This window comes from Choloepus didactylus, chromosome 2, assembly GCF_015220235.1.
Source record: "Choloepus didactylus isolate mChoDid1 chromosome 2, mChoDid1.pri, whole genome shotgun sequence".
NCBI classification, from domain to species: Eukaryota; Metazoa; Chordata; class Mammalia; order Pilosa; family Megalonychidae; genus Choloepus; species Choloepus didactylus.
The window spans coordinates 214,812,619-214,829,257 of record NC_051308.1 but is presented as its reverse complement, the minus strand read 5'-3'; the positions used below and the strand labels follow the sequence as shown (position 1 = coordinate 214,829,257).

At 41.2% G+C, this 16,639-nt stretch overlaps 1 pseudogene; it reads right to left on the bottom strand.

Moving 5' to 3' along the window:
- Positions 1-14,364: 14,364 nt before the first annotated feature.
- LOC119519999 lies at positions 14,365-15,233 on the bottom strand (annotated as a pseudogene).
- Between the last annotated feature and the right edge of the window lie 1,406 nt (positions 15,234-16,639).

The following is a 16,639-nucleotide window of genomic DNA, read 5'->3' as shown; positions in this document are numbered from 1 at the left end:
AGTTCAAATCAAAGCATCATCAGGGTGATGTTTCCTCCCTGAGGACTGTGGCATTCTGGAGCTGACTGCCTGAGATCCTTGGTCCTTAGCTTGTCAGATGGCAATGCACATGGATGCCTCTCTTGGCCTCTCAGTTCTCTTCTGGGTTATGTTGATATTCAGCTTCTTACTTCCTGTGGCTTTCTCTCTGTGTGTCTGAATTTCATTCCACTTATAAAGGACTTCAATAATAGGATTAAGGCCCATTCTGAATGTGCCAGTAATAGGATTAAGACCCAACCTGAGTGTGCCAGTTTGGATGTATTATATCCCCAAAATTACATGTTCTTTGATGCAATCTTGTGGGGGCAAATGTATTAGTGTTGATTAGGTTGGAGTCCTTTGATTCCATGAAGATGTGACTCAATCAACTGTGAGTTAAACGTTTGGATAATTTCCATGGAGGTGTTACCCCACCCCTTCTGGGTGGGTGTTAATTAAGTCACTGGAGTCGTATAAAAGAGATCACAAACAGAATGACCTCAGAGCATCTGAGAGTGACATTTTGGAGAGCAACTGAGAGTGACATTTTGGAGCTGCAGCCAAGAGAGACATTTTGAAGATTGCCATTGAAAGCAGACTTTTGCTACTCCAGAGTTTGCCTGGGAGAAACTAAGAGAATACCCCCAGATTCCTAGAGAGAAATGTCCTGTGAGAAAGCCATTTTGAAACACAAACTAGGAGCAAGCAGACACTAGCCACATGCCTTCCCAGCTGACAGAGGTTCTCTGGACACCATCGGTGTTCTTCAGTGAAGGTGCCCTACTGTTGACGCCTTTGTTTGGACATTTTCATGGCTATAAGACTGTAACTTTGGAACCAAATAAACCCCCTTTATAAAAGTCAATCTATTTCTGGTATTTTGTATAATGCCAGCATTAGCAAACCGGAACACTGAGTGAGGTAGGCCATACCTTAACTGAAGTAAACTCATCAAAAAGATCCTACTTACAATGGGTTCACACCCACAGGAGTGGACTAAGTTTAAGAACATGTTTTTCTAGGATATATACAACTCCAAACCATCACAGAAGACATGGTGTATCTTTTTGTTCTGCATTCCCAGTGATTTCCTCAACTTTATTTTCCAATACTTCTGAATTTCCAAGTTCCACTGCTATATTTTTAATTTCCAAGAGCTCTTTCTTATTCTCTTATTGTTCTTTTTTTTTCATAGCATCATGTTCCTGTTTTATGAAGGTAATAAATTCTCTTACTCTCTGGGCATATTAATTAAAGTTGGTCAGTGTCTTAGGTATTTTTTTCTGTTTCCTTATGTCCCTATTTTCTCCATCTTTCTTTTCCCTGCTTTTTAGTTTGGGCTTGTCCCTTTCACCTTCAAATTTTCCTCAAATGCCTGGTATTCCTTGGTGCTCTACCAATTTTTTTTAGGGAAGCATGAAAAGCTAATTGGATCAGCTATGTATCTGGAGAAGTGGGTTCCACTGGAATTTTCATTAGGGATCCCCAAATGGCTCTTCTAATTATCTTTTCTCTAGGATCATTCAGTTTCTCCAAAGAAAAATTCTTCGAGTTCTTGCCTGATGGCTAGAGATCTAGGCATGATATGGGGGAAGAGGGCTGCAAGCCTCATCATTCTGTTTGCAGACTTTCACTGTTTTCATTCTCTATTTTCATCCCCACTCACCATCTCCACTCTCCCTTGTGCCTGGCATCTCCAAACCTGAAGCCTCTCTGGTTCAATTTTTCCAAAATAAAGCAATAGGGATAGAGTAGTTGCCTAGCTGTAAAGGATGCTGGGAAAATCCTGGTGACCTAACAGTTCCAAATTTACAGTTTCTACCAATTTCTAAGTTTTCATCCCTATGCTACCATCTACCATCTGAGATACCTGGTGCCTCAACATCCTGAGCCTTTCTGGGGTACTATGGAGTAGATTGAGTTCTTTCTGGGGATACCTCTCTGTACTGGTTTGTATATATTATGTCCCCCAGAAAAAGCCATATTCTTTGATGCAATCTTGTGGAGCAGACATTTTAGTGCTGATTAGATTGGAATCCTTTGAGTGTTTCCATGGAGATGTGACCCACCCAACTGTAGGTGACAACTCTGATGAGATAATTTCTATGGAGGTGTGGCCTCGCTCATTCAGCGTGAGCCTTGATTACTGGAGCACTATATAAGCTCAGACAGAAGGAGCAAGCTTGCTACAGCCAAGAGGGACACTTTGAAGAAAGCACAGGAGCTGAGAGAGGAGCTGCAGATAGAGACAGTTTGAAGACAGTCGTTGAAAGCAGATTTTTGCTCCAGAGAAGCTAAGACAGGAAAAATGCCCCAAGAGTAACTAAGAGTGACATTTTTGTGGAACTGCAGCCTAGAGAGGAATGTCCTGGGAGAAAGCCATTTGAACTCAGAACTTTGGAGCAGAGGCCAGCGACGTGCTTTCCCAGCTAACAGAGGTTTTCTAGACACCATTGGCCATCCTCCTGTGAAGGTACCTGATTGCTGATGTTTTACCTTGGACACTTTATGGCCTTAAAGACTATAACTGTGTAACCAAATAAACCCCCTTTATAAAAGCCGATCCATTTCTGGTGTTTTGCATTCCAGCAGCATTAGCAAACTAGAACACCCTCCTCTGCAGGCATATAGCTTCCTTCTTCTGTTTCCACTCTCCCATGAGCTCTCTGCCTTCTAAAATATGTTGAACTCTTCCATTCTTTAATATCTCCTTTCCCATTTTTTTTTTTTGCCCCTTTTAGTTATCAGTTTTTATTTATTTAATGTCAGTTTGAGTTTCAGGAAGAAGACATTTTTAACCAAAATTTAGTCCTTTCAATTCTATTCCCGAGTATTTTTCACTTTCACATGAGGGACCCACTTTCTGATGGGAGCAGTCGCATCTGTGTAGAAGGGTCATCTCCTGCCATTCTGCCTCACACCAAGAAATGGGCCTGTCCTGAGTGGGCAGTGATGGGGTATTTCACGAGCCCAAAGTTGATTATATGCCTGATGAAAACCATGGTCCCAGGCAGTGTGTGAGTCCTGATCTCCATCTCCATACACTTCCATGGAGTGGCAAAAAGGGCTCTGGGGAATGTGAAAGAGGGGGTCCATGCCCCAGGTCCTCCCTCTCACCCTGTTTTAGTGGATGGTGTATTGGTCTTTACTAGGCTTTCCATTTCCACTTGGAAAGAGAAAATTTGTGGCACTAGAAAACCATGTATGCCTTTCAGCTGGAATTCTTCCCTAATCTAGAGGGTTCTGTCGTTGCACCCTTTCCCAAGCACCCCCTTACCTCCAGGTTATTGGTCTTAGCCTCAGAACCCCTGCCCTCCATCAGCTATATTGGCCTGGGCTGGCTTGGGGAGTGATTAAGGATTTGGTTAGTTTCTCCTGCTCAGTAGACTAATTCCATCCATCACAGGCAGGCCTAGCCTTCTCCCTCTTAGGGCAGCCTAGCCAATCCCAGTAGTTCACCTGGGCCTGGGGGCAATGAGTAAAGTTTTAGTTAGGGGGGAGGGTGTGTATAAATTTGGGCCAGTGAGTATTTAAGTGATAAGCATGGTTTTAGCATGTTTGTCTATGAATAATGAATGGAGATAAACATACATAGCAACATAGATGTACAAGAAGTTGCTTATATAAGTTGTACACGATTTAAATTACTGTGTGTGTGCTTATACAAGGAGGGGTAGCAGGAGTCAGGGGTTGATTAGGCCATGACATTATCCTAAGTGTACTCCTAGTGACCTCAGCAGGGACCCTGACAAGACAGTTAATCTATTGCTTCTCTGAGACCAGCATAGTGTCTTCCCCCAATTGTAGTCTTCAGAGTTGGAAGACACCTGGATGGTTATACGGTCTGAGGCTTGTCTAGTGCTTGAATCTTTAATGCAGCTTTCCAAAATGACTACCAGTCTCTGCTTGCACACCTCTCAAGACAGGGAGTTAATCCTTTCCTGGCAGCATCTTCCACAACAGATAACTTTGCCTTCACTGAGGTTCTGATCACTAACCCTGGCCAAGCCAAAGGAAGGTATTTCCCTTCTCAGTCTTCTTCCCACCATCTCTGCTTATATCATCCAGCTCCAGGGTGCCACCCTCCTTTGCCTCAATCACTGAGGCTGAAATTAATGAATATTGTTGAGCACCCACTGTATGCCAGAGCCTGAGCTGGGAACTGGAGACCTGGATGTATAAAATGGGTTTTGGCCTTTAAAGCTTATGCCCTGGTGGGGAGTCAGAAATGGGAAAAATCTATTAACAAGAACAGAGGAGGGAGTGATTAACTTGTTCTAGGGGGAAAGAGAGGTGGCTTTCAAGAAAGAATTCCTGGAAGTAGGAAGACCTGAACGGAGTCAGAGGGCAAAGTCAGGCAGAAGGAGCTTGCAGTCAGTGCTGCCTCCTCTCCCGACACATTCTCCCAGCTGTGTCCCCAGCTCCTGACTCTCTTCTCTCCTGGTAAGCCCAGAAATCCAGAGAGGAGAACAGGGGCTTAGACACCTCTGAGACTTGGGCAGGGTCAGCCAAAGCTGAGGGTGGCATCACCATATGGACCAGGGTGTCTGTCAACCAACGAGCTTTCACGAGACCCCATGTGTACCACCAGTTCTGGGCTCAACTCCCCTGTGGAGAGGCCCAGAAAGAGGAGATGGGCCCTGGTGCTGGCAGCCCCTGTCCCAATTCACACAGGTTACTTATGGGACAGTGTGCTGGCCCAGGAGGCAGTCTTGAGCTCTGGCCCCAATGGGGAGACTGGACTGTTGTCCCAGAGCATAGGAAAGGTAATGGGTTTGGCCTAGTTAAGCAGCTCCTGCCCCGTGGACCCCTGCCATCGGCTTGGGCTCCTGACGGCTGCTCTCTGGTGTCCTGGCAGGCTCAGGTCAGGCAGCACCTGGACCATCTGACCACAACAGCCCACCCCAATGTTGGCCATAGATGCTCATACTAGAGAAGGCTCTGGGCACTAAGGTGGAAGAAAGTAAGGAAGCAAGTGAGTTCATACTGTACCAGGCACTATGCTGGGTGCTTCACGCAGATTAACCCTTTAATCCTCACCACAACTCTCAACTTTATTCATGAGGAAAGATACACAGTAAACTGCTAACAGCACTCATCTGTGATGGGTAGAATTATTAGGGGATTTTGTTTCAATGTTTTATACAATAATGTATTATCAAAAAAATTAAAATGTTTATATTTTCTGTGAGAGGTTTTTACAGATCAGGCCTAGCTGTTGCACATTTCTTTCTCCATCTCATTTTCCAGCAATCAAGTCATATGCCTGCACTTAATTTCATGGAAAATGTAGTTCTGTGTGGCCAGGATAAGTAAATAGGATTTGGTGAACATTTGACAGTCTCTGTCAGAACATCAGTTGAACAAAATTCAAAGTTCTGAGAATCTGATTGGCCAAGCTTAGGTCACATTCTACTCTACTGGCTGAACCAGGGAGGAAATCCAGGAAGACTTGCTCTCTGTACTTCCATTGTGAGAGGAGGCTGTAGGAGGCACACAGAGAAATTGCCTTCATTCACAATGGAGAATTTCCCTAAAAGGGAGATCAGAACACATACAGACAGAAAGAGAGTTAGATAGTAGACTGCCAAAAACAATAAATGTCCAGTACATCTGCATGGATTAAACAAGAAAATCTCAAAGGGCTTTTCCAGCTTTAATAGTTTATGATTCAGATGCAAGAATAAAAAAATATATAGGAGTCTAGAGACTTCTATAGAGGGACAAGAGCCCCCCCCTGAGTCCTGAGGGCTTCCCCAAGTCTCAGAAGAGTAAATAACGGAACAAGATAATATTTTTCAATGTATGGGAAAGCAAAGCGGTCAATGAAACTGTACAGTATTTTTTAAAAAGTATAATTAGTAACATAAGTTAAAATGAAAAACAACACTGCGAAGTCATGAACTCAAAAAACATTTTTTCCAGGTTCATTACTGCTAAAAGATGCCCACAAGCAGCACTAACATTTTGCCCAATATTTACTCTCATGCACACCCCTAAAACCTAAATTTGGTCTATGGCATTATTATCCACCAAAAGAATTTGAAACTCTTTGCAAAGTAGCGAATGCCATGAGGCAGAAGAAAACAGAATGGGCTTGGAACAACAGTATAGCAAGGAAGAATGTATGTTTCAAGTATATCAGGGCAGAGCTGAAAGAACGAAGCTTAAACATGCACCCACTGGCCAAGGTATAACAGCTTGGTTTTTAAATATCATAATTAGAATCAATTGGAAAAAGTAAAATCTATAAAGACTATGCATTTATACTAATACTAAAAAGAGAAAACTAAACAAAAGTAGCTTTAAAACAATAGAACAGTGAAGAATAAATACAACATGATATTTTTAATAAGGTATGTGTGTGTGTGCCCATGAGTGCATGCATGTTTCCACAAATGTACACATGTGAGTTCATGGGTATTTTATTGTTCCTTAAAGGGTATGTTGATTTAAATATATAGGGTATGTTAAATTAAATATATATAATTTACTTACATTTACGTATAAAATACACCATATATATATACACACACACATATATATACACACATACACACACATTTGGCTGAGCAAGCACGTAAAAATGAACAAAAAAATTATGCGTAAACCAAAGCATCCTTTAAAAAATACCAAGAATAGAAAGGACCCACCAACACTTGTGGTTTCATAAAATCATCATGACAAGGTAGAAGGGGAGTCAAGCAGTTAATCAGCATCAGATCAGCAATAAGCAAGTAAAAATAAGGTTCAACAGAACATTCCAAGATGAGAAGGGTGAATCAATCCTTCATCTCTCAGGAGGTGAAACAATTAAATAGCCCTAGTAATAAAATATTGATAAGGAATGGCTTTTCCTTTTCCAGATCACCAAACATAATGGAAAGATAACGGATTAAGGGCAGTTGGTTATGCAAAATTTAGAGCTTACATCATTTCTGGGATAGATGCTGTAATTTAAAACCGTATGGAAGACAGGGACTTTTAAGTCCCATGATAAAAAAAGTAAAATTTTAATATTAAAACAAAAAAGTATTTTGAATAGCAAAACTAGGTCTATTTCCCAGCCTGCTAACCAAGAAAGAATTAGTTGATATCACAGATTCTATGACCTCAACTGATCTAATATTGTATTTCTTTTTCTGTTGGATTTGGAAAGATTTCTGAAATCCTAGAAAAGAATCAAAATAATAATACAGAAACCCTAAGCATATATCAAAGTAAATATAGGTATAATAATATTAAGAGGTATAAAAACAGTGCAAAAGTAATGCAGAAATTTTTAATCCATGGTCTTGAATAAATTTAGATACAAATGTAGTTGATTTTGTAATCTTTGTATTTGTGCATGCTTTGCTGATTTTTTAGGCATTCGAAGTTTTAAAAAGTTTCATTTTAAATTTGTAATTGCAGTTTAACTTGTTTAAGGGAATTAAATTAATCAAATGTGTATTCTGTGTTTTAATGCCCAAGAAAAAAATGGTTTCAAAGTTTTGTTTATTTGAAGCGTGGCATTAGTAAATTGGGCAATAAACAGCAAACAAATAGCTGTGAGAATTCCTCTCTAGGCACAAAAGCCCCTCAGACATGAAAGAACCTGTCAAAACAACTGAGTCCTAAGGCACAAAGTAGATAATGTGTTCTTACTGCTCCTTAGGTAGGAGGGGAAGTAACAAATGGTACTAGAATGAAGAGTGGTTTGGTGGAAAGAATTCAGGAGACTGTGGCCCATATACTTTTTGAGAAGAAAAACGACCAAACAGATAATTAGCCTACAGTGCGGGATGCTCTGGGAGCAGAGAGGAGGGAAAAGTTAACTTAGCCCTAGACGAGAAAGAAAGTGGGAAGGGAGATAATCTTTTCTGTGCACCTATTACATGACAGACTTAGTATACTATAGAATATACTGTGTACTTTACTAGATGTTTTGTGGCCAAATATCATTTAAGCCTCAAATCAATCCAAATTCCAAGAATTTTTCATAATACAAGGAAACCAGATTAAGTCTAAAATGTCCCCATGGCTGGGATCTAGACATATCCCCCAGCCTACCTAACTGCTAGGATGACCAAGGAGTCTGTTTGCTGAGGGACTTATGGGAGAGAACTCATTTGAAGGGAAAAAGTTAACCAGCAGAAGCCTTATGTGGTAATAAGCCTCATGTAGTAATAAAGCCTCAGACAGGAGAGGAACTGAACAGAATAGTGTCTGTCTGTGGTGTTTGAAACTGTATGTACCCCAGAAAATCATGTTCTTAAAGCCAATCCATCCCTGTGGGTGTGAACCTATTATAAGTAGGACCTTTTGATTAGTAGGACCTTCACTCCAGTGGAGGCATATCCCAGGTTTTACAGGAATTCTTTATAAGAGAATAAAATTCAGATAAAGAAAGAGAAAGCCATGAAAGCAAGAAGCTGAGAGCAACGAAATCCAGAAGAGAAGGGAAAGAACAGCAGTCACTGCCATGTATCTTGCCAGGTGACAGAGGAGTCCAGGAGCTCCAGCAGCCAGTCTTCAGGGAGAAAGCATTGCCTGATGATGCCTTGATTTGGACATTTTTCTTAGCCTTGAAACAGTAAGCTTGTAAGCTAATAAAGTCCCACTGTTAAAAGTCAACCCATTTATGGTATCTGCTTTTGGCAGTCTAGCAAACTAAAACACTGTCGCTTGGATTTGATTCAACCCCAGCCCAAATGGAGTCATGTCTAGGTCTAGGGAGAGGAAGAGGGAAAGAGAGTGGGAGAATGAGGAAGAGGAATCAAGAAAGAGAGCAATAATGAAAACTTGGAAGATCAGTTTTACTAATATTCTGACAGATATTAACATTACCTTGGGACCCTAATAGAATGTACTACAAATACGGGAGAGATAGTCTCCCCACTTTAGTACCCATATTACCAGGGCAAGAGCCAGAGAAATGCAGATTACAAAAAATTTAGGAAACAGACTCAGAAACGTAAAGCAGCTTCCTCAAGTACTCCCAGGTTGTAAGTGATAGAGTTAGAATTTGGACCAAATATTGCGTGGATCCAATTCTTATCCTTTTTTCATTTCAACAGCCTCCTCTGTGGTCTCCTGGTCATGTTCATTTCATCTGCAAACTCCCTCAAGTGGATGATGCTCAGTCTGCCTGGGATCTGAAGTTGAGTCCTTATCCTCCATGATTCTCATTGCTGTTTTGTTTTTGTTTTTGTTTTTCTGATTCATTCAAACATTTATTGAGCAGCTAGGCAAATACAATGGTGATTAAAGTATGGTCAAAGAGGTGAGTCACATGCACAAGTAAAAGAAAGCAGAGTATGGTTCACTGAATCACAGCAGCCAAAAGAGAAGTACTTAGGGTGGGGCAAGATGTCAGCATAGAGAGGTGTGGAATTTAGTTAGTCCTCTAGAGCAACTAGCAAATAGCCAGGAACAACTAGTAAATAGTCTGGAACAACTGTTGGGGGACATCTGTGACCAGACACACATTGTACACTACTCTGGAATGGGTGGAACAGCTGAGATCGCAGCATAGAACTGTAAGTAAAGCTTCCCAAACTATGGAGCTAGCACCCCTCTCCCACTGGCATCACAGGCTGAGTTGGAACACTTCCCTGTGGATAAAAGGAGCAGGCTACTAGTAGAGAGGCAAGGTAACTCAACCAGGCTCCAATTGCAGTTTTAATTAACAAATTTAGACAACTGAATACAAGCTACAAGCACAGATAAACCCAGAGCAAGCAGGAAAGGAACCCTGAGGTCTCTCTCAGCAGAGAGGAGGCAGGGTTGACAGAAGAATAAATAAATAAATACAAACAAAGGCTTTTGGAAATGCCTGAGTCAGAATACTGGAAAATGGCTGTGTCCCAAGAAAAGGGGTACAGAGAACTGGGGTACCAACACTGGTCAAATGGCAAAACTGGGGGGCTGGGAACTGGCTCTGAAAAGGAACTTTCTTTCTTTTTCCTTTTTTTTCTCCCATTCTAAGTAGCTCATTAGAGAAAGCCTTGGGCATTTTCAATTGTCAGCACTGGACCAGGCAAGGGTGGAGTAAAGACAGGGAGACAAAGGAGGAACTCAAGTGTAGGAGATAATTCCCTAAAGGGTGGATCTTCCCTAAGAAAAGGAGGGCAGGGCCCAGCTCAAGTGGTCGCCCTTCCTCAGAGAATTCAGACCCCAGAGACTGGGGGTGGGGTGGAGGGAGACAGAAACAACTTAAGCTTGGCCTCTCACACCTTCAGCCCCTGGCCAGGATGAGGATTCTTTACACCAGCAGGGAGCTGTGGAGTGACAAGCACCACTTGCTGGGCAGGAAAAGAAAAGCACAGAGTCTGGAGGCCTCACAAGAAAGACTAAACACCTGTAGGGTCTCATCCTCTGGGAAACTTGATACTGATTATACCTTCTTCCTGAGACCTATGCCCCTCTGGTCTGAGAAAGTCTGATTGGGGTAATTGTGTCAGTTTGGATGTATTATGTCCCCCAAAACACCATGTTCTTTGATACAGTCTTGTGGGGGCAGGTGTATTAGTGTTGATTAGGTTGGAATCCTTTGATTGAGTGTTTTCATGGAGATGTGACTCAATCAACTGTGAGTGAGACCTTTGATTGGATAATTTCCATGGAGGTGTTATCCCACCGATTCAGGGTGGGTATTTATTGAATCACTGGAGTCCTATGAAAGTGTTCACAGACAGAAGGAGGTTCTACAGCCAAGAGGGACACTTTGAAGAATGCACAGGAGCTGAGAGAGGAGCTGGAACACAACCTGGGATCAGCAGATGCCAGCCATGTGCCATCCCAGCTAACAAATGTTTTCTAGACGCCATTGGCCTTCCTTCGGTGAAGGTATACTTGTTAACACCATAGGTTAGACACTTTTATGGCCTTCAGACTGTAACTTTGTAACCAAATAAACCCCCTTTATAAAAGCCAATCCACTTCTGGTATTTTGCATAATAGGAATGCATAATTTAGTAAAGCCTAGAGTGGTCATTGATGGTGATTAAGTGTACTAATATAAGAATGTTTTAACATGAGGGAGAACAAATGAATGTCAACATTGTAAGGTGTTGAAAACTGGATGATATGGAGAAAAATACAATCACGCAAATTAGAGTCTATAGTTAACAGTAATATCATATTATGCTTCCATTAATTGTAACAAAGGCAATATGCCAAAGCTAAAAGTCAATAAGAGGGGTATATAAGGGAGTGGCATGGGATTCTGGGTGTTGTTGTTGTGGTCTGACCTTTTCATTGTAATTTATTTTATTTTTTCTTCTATCTTTTTTTCTTCTTCATTTTTTTTCTCTTCCTCTTTCATTGCAGAAGAAATGGAAATGTCCTCATATAGATTGTGGTGGTAAGTGCATAACTACGTGACTATACCAGGAATCATTGATTGTTTACTTAGAATGGATTGTATGCTGTGTGAATAAAATTGTTTAAAAATAAACAGAGGGATACAAGTGCTGGAGAAAATGCGGAGCAAGTGATGAACCTATTCACTGCTGATGGAGAAGTAGAATGGTGCAGCCCATCTGGGGGGCAGTGTAGTGGTTCCACAGGAAGCTAAGTATGGGGTTGCCATATAGTCCTGCAACCCTGTTGTTTTAGTTTGCTAATGCTGCTGGAATGCAAAACACCAGAAATGGATTGGCTTTTATAAAAGGGGGTTATTTGGTTACACTGTTACAGTCTTAAGGCCATAGAGTGTTCAAGGTATCACATCAACAATCGGGTACGTCCACTGGAAGATGGCCAATGGCACCCAGAAAACCTCTGTTTGTTGAGAAGGCACGTGGCCAGTGTCCGCTCCAAGTTCTGGTTTCAAAATGGCTTTCTCCCAGATGTTCCTCTCTAGGCTTCAGCTCCTCAAAAATGTCACTCTTAGTTGCTCTTGGGGCATTTGTCCTCTCTTAGCTTCTCTGGAGCAAAAGTCTGCTTTCAAAGGCCGTCTCCAAAATGTCTCTCTAAGCTGAAGCTTCTCTCTCAGTTCCAGTGCATTCTTCAAAGTGTCACTTTTGGCTGTAGCTCCTCTTCAAAATGTCACTCTCAGCTGCACTGAGTTCCTTCTGTTTGTCAGCTCATTTATATGGCTCCAGTGATTTAATTTAAACCCACCCTGAATGGGTGGGTAACACCTCCATGGAAATTATCCAGAGTCATCACCCACAGTTGGGTGGGGCGCATCGCCACAGAAACACTCAAAGAATTACAATCTAATCAACACTGATACGTCTGCCCACACAAGATTACATCAAAGATAATGGTGTCTGGGGGGACATAATACATTCAAACCAGCACACCTGTTATTGATTGTATATTGGGAGGAACTGAGAGTGGGGCACAAGTGGACATTGGCACACTGCTGTTTGTGGTGGCAGTATTCACGATTTGCAAGAGATGGAGGTGGCCTAAGATACATTGACTTACAAACCTAATGGTGGGTGAACTGTATGGTGTATACATACAATGGAATACTGAGCAGCAGCAAGAAGGAATGGAATTGTGAGGTACGCAACAAGGTGAATGGACCTTGAGGACAGTATATTGAGTGAAATAAGCCAGAATTGAAAAGACAAACATTATAACACCTCACTAATATGGACTAACAATAATGTGCAAACTCTGAGAATTGAATCTGAGAGCATGAGTTATCAGGGGAAGGCTTATATAAAGGTTCCTAGATTGCAAGCTCTTATAGCAGTCACATCTATTCATGAGTTGTAACAGTTATTTCTAAATTCTGAGGTGCTGAGCTGTTTGTGTGTGACCTGGTCAGTCCACGGAGCTTTGGGTATCTATGTGGCACCTGGGCCGCAGAGCCAGAGTTCAGCAACTGTGAGTGTTGTCATTGTCCCACGCAGCAATTGTTAAAGAGGCTGAAAAGGAGATCAGACTTCGACTGGAGATATGAACGAAATGGACTTGGTTGAGATTGGTGTAGATCAGACTAAAGTATAGAGGATGATATTAACTGTGTTTTAAAACTTCAGCTTCTGTGTGGAAGCAAAGGAAGAGATGTTTATTTGGTGCAAAATTTATATTTTCTGTAGCACACTATATAGTTTAACTTGTATGGTCAATTTACTCAAACACCGTAATTAGATGGAATCTTTATATGGAATCAAATCAGTTGGTTTGTATGGGTTAGCATGAAGCCCCAATACATCCAGAGTAATTTGGGCAGAGAATAAAAAGAGAAGCCCCCTTGAGGGACTCAGGGAAAATGTGGAAATACTAAACTTCCCCAGCTGGGGAATTCCTGATGTTCTTGCAAGCATTAGGGGCTAAGAGTTTAGTAGGCCAAGCCCTCAATCTTGGGGCTTGCCCTTATGAAGCTTGTTACTGCAAAAGAGAGGCTAAGCCTACTTATAATTGTGCCTGAGAGTCACCTCCAGAGAACCTCTTTCGTTGCTCAGATGTGGCCTCTCTCGCTAAGCCAACTTGCAGGTTAACTCACTGCCCTCCCCACTACGTGGGACATTACTCCCAGGGGTGTAAATCTCCCTGGAAATGTGGGACATGGCTCCCGTGGATGAGACTGTCCCTGCCATTGTGGGATCAAGAAAGTCATCTTGACCAAAAGGGGGAAGAGAAATGGAACAAAATAAAGTTTCAGTGGCTGAGAGATTTCAAATGGAGTCGAGAGGTCATTCAGGAGGTAACTCTTATGCATATATAGGTACCCCTTTTTAGTTTTTAGTTTACTAGAATAGCTAGAAGGAAATATCTGAAACTGTTGAACTGGAAATCCAGTATCCTTGATTCTTGAAGATGATTCTATAATTATATAGCTTATCTGGGATGAATGTATGATTGTGAAAACCTTTTGGCCCCCACTCTCTTTACCCAGTGTATGGACAAATGAGTAGAAAAATGAGGACAAAAAGTAAATGAATAATAGTGGGAGAGGTGGGGTATGTGATGTTTTGGGTGTTCTTTTTTACTTTTATTCTTATTTTCATTTTTTTGAGTAATGAAAATGTTCAAAAAATGATTGTGGTGATGAATGCACAACTATATGATGATTCTGTGAACACTTGTACACTTTGGATGATTTTATGGTATGTGAATATATTTCAATAAAATTGTATTAAAAATTTTAAAAATAAAAAAATAAAATTAATAATACTAAAAATAAAGAAAGAAAAGAAAAAGAAAAATGCTTAGGAAATGAAACGATTCCTTCCAGCCTGGAAGGGGGCATGGGCAGGAGCAAATCAGGAAAGGGGATTGAGATTAAAATAGAAGACTTCAGTCTGGATTGTTGATGATACTCAGTATGGACTGTATTTGTCTCCTTTTCCTGTCCCCATCCTTGGGCTTTAATTTACCAGAAGTGCCCAGGACTGTTCAATATGCTTTTTCTATACTTACTTGCATTTTTGCTTTAATGTCTTCTATAGAACTAGGCCCTTTTTGTGTTTTAGGAGTTTTGTTTTGTTTTATTTTTTGAAGGATTCTTGACCTTTTGGTCTTGGTGTAGATGGTTTTGAGTCTTTTCCATTCTGGTTTGATTTCTGTGCATTTTTGGCTGGAATATCTCATGTAGATTCCTTCACTTTTCTTCCATTTCCTCATCATCAGAATCATCATCGGTACTGTGGACAGTTGACTGTACTCCATGGATGATTGTATGGTATGTGAACATATTTCTATAAAACTGAATTTAATTTAAAAAATCATCATCTTCTTCATCATCTTCATCTTCATCAACATCTTCTTCTTCATCATCTTCATCTCCATCATCATCATCTTCTTCAGCAGCAGCAAGTTTTACTTTTTTCTGTGGAACCTTGCTACTACTTCCAGGGGCAGCTCGTTTTCACGTCATCCTCCTCTTCATCTTCTGTCTCTGCAGCTTCCTCCACAGGTACTAAGTGCTGTCCACTAATATGCCCAGGCCCTGAACCAGACTTCAACCATTAAGACCACAGGTGGTGTTATTTCAAAGTCTCCAAGGGAAACCATTGTCTGTACAGACATTTTCAAAGTTGCCAGTATTACTTTAATTGGACTGCCTTTATAAGTCATTGCCTCTGCTTTAACAATGTGCAGCTCATCCTTTGCACCAGCCCCTAAACAGACCATTCTTAAAGAAAACTGGTGCTTGTTTTCATCATTATCCTCCTTAAAGTGATAGTGTCAGCCTTTATTTCACAACCAAAGAGATAGTTTTGGGGCCTCAGGGGACTGATGTCCACGTCCATTGAATCTTCCATGGGGTGATGCACATACTTAGGTGGGAGAGAAGGTAGACAGAGATAGACAACCACTGTTCCAGAGAACTGTCACACAGGACGGAATCACACTTCCCCATTGCTGCTTTTATGTAAAAACCCATAGTCGTTTAAAGCTGATATCATCAGTCTTTGTTAAACCCTATTCCTCCCTATTTCTGGCATCTACTCTTCTCCTAGTGGCTCTCCAACACTCACTGAAGAATTTAGCAGCTGGCTCAACTTTTCCCTCTCCATCCCCAATCCTGCCATTTCCACCATTTTCACGGACAATACTTCTAACACCTGGTCTCTCAATTTACTTAGCTTCTCATTTTCAATGAACTTCTCCCCATTCTACTTGAACTGCCCCATTCCAATGGCCACATCTTGAACCCTTTGATCATCTAAAATTGTTCCACCTCTAAAATAAAATATTAGGATATCTCAATTTCTGACTACAACTTTCTATCTTTTCTATTTTCTCACAAAGTTGCTTCCTCTAAAGCTATCCTATTTCATAAAGACCCCTGGTTCCTTGATCAGTCTACTTTCATCCTACTTACTAACCTTCTGCTGTCTTCTTTCTCCTTTTCCAATTCAGACTACAGTTCATGTTGCATCATTTCTACTAATCACTTGCCAATATCCTCAACTCTGTCTTATGGACCTTCTGTTGCACCTATGTGGAAAAACAACCCTGAATCAACTTCTCTGTGTCCACACTTAAGCTGCTCACCTTAAGCATGGTTGGTGAAAATCACCTACCAAGCTGGTTCCAAATATCAATTCAGGGTCCTCACCTCTACCAGGCTCATAGTATTGTCCAGAAATCCTTCCATGACTCTTTTATCAGTTCTCTTCCTTTCTCCACCAATTACTATTCAGAGCTTCATTCTCTTAAAATCTCTGATCCTATCACCTTCCCCTCACTCAGAGCAGATGAGCTGACCTCTTATTTCAGAGAAAAAATACTATAGGAGCCATTAGGTAAGAACTCTCTCAGTTCCTGAAACCAAACACCCAAGGTTTTCTGCAGTTAATACCTACCATTGTTTCTTTCCTACCATTACAAAGGAGAAAGTGTTTCTCAAACTATTTTATCTTCTTTTTCTCAGCCACCCCTCTTAGAAGAGCTGAATACACTGTTTTAACTTTCTCATATCACACTTATTCCCCATTCCACTGCTATCTGGCATTTGCCTTCTACAGAAACCACTCTTGGAAAGTTCACTAAAGATCTTGTGCTAAATCCTATGCCTATTTCTCAGTCCTTATTTCTCAATCAACAGTATTGCTATTGTTGACCTTATCCCTCTTTAAACACCCCCTTCACTTGGCTTTGTGATACCACAGTCTCTGAGTTTTCCTCATACCACCTTGGCCATTTCTTCCCAGTCTTTCTTGTG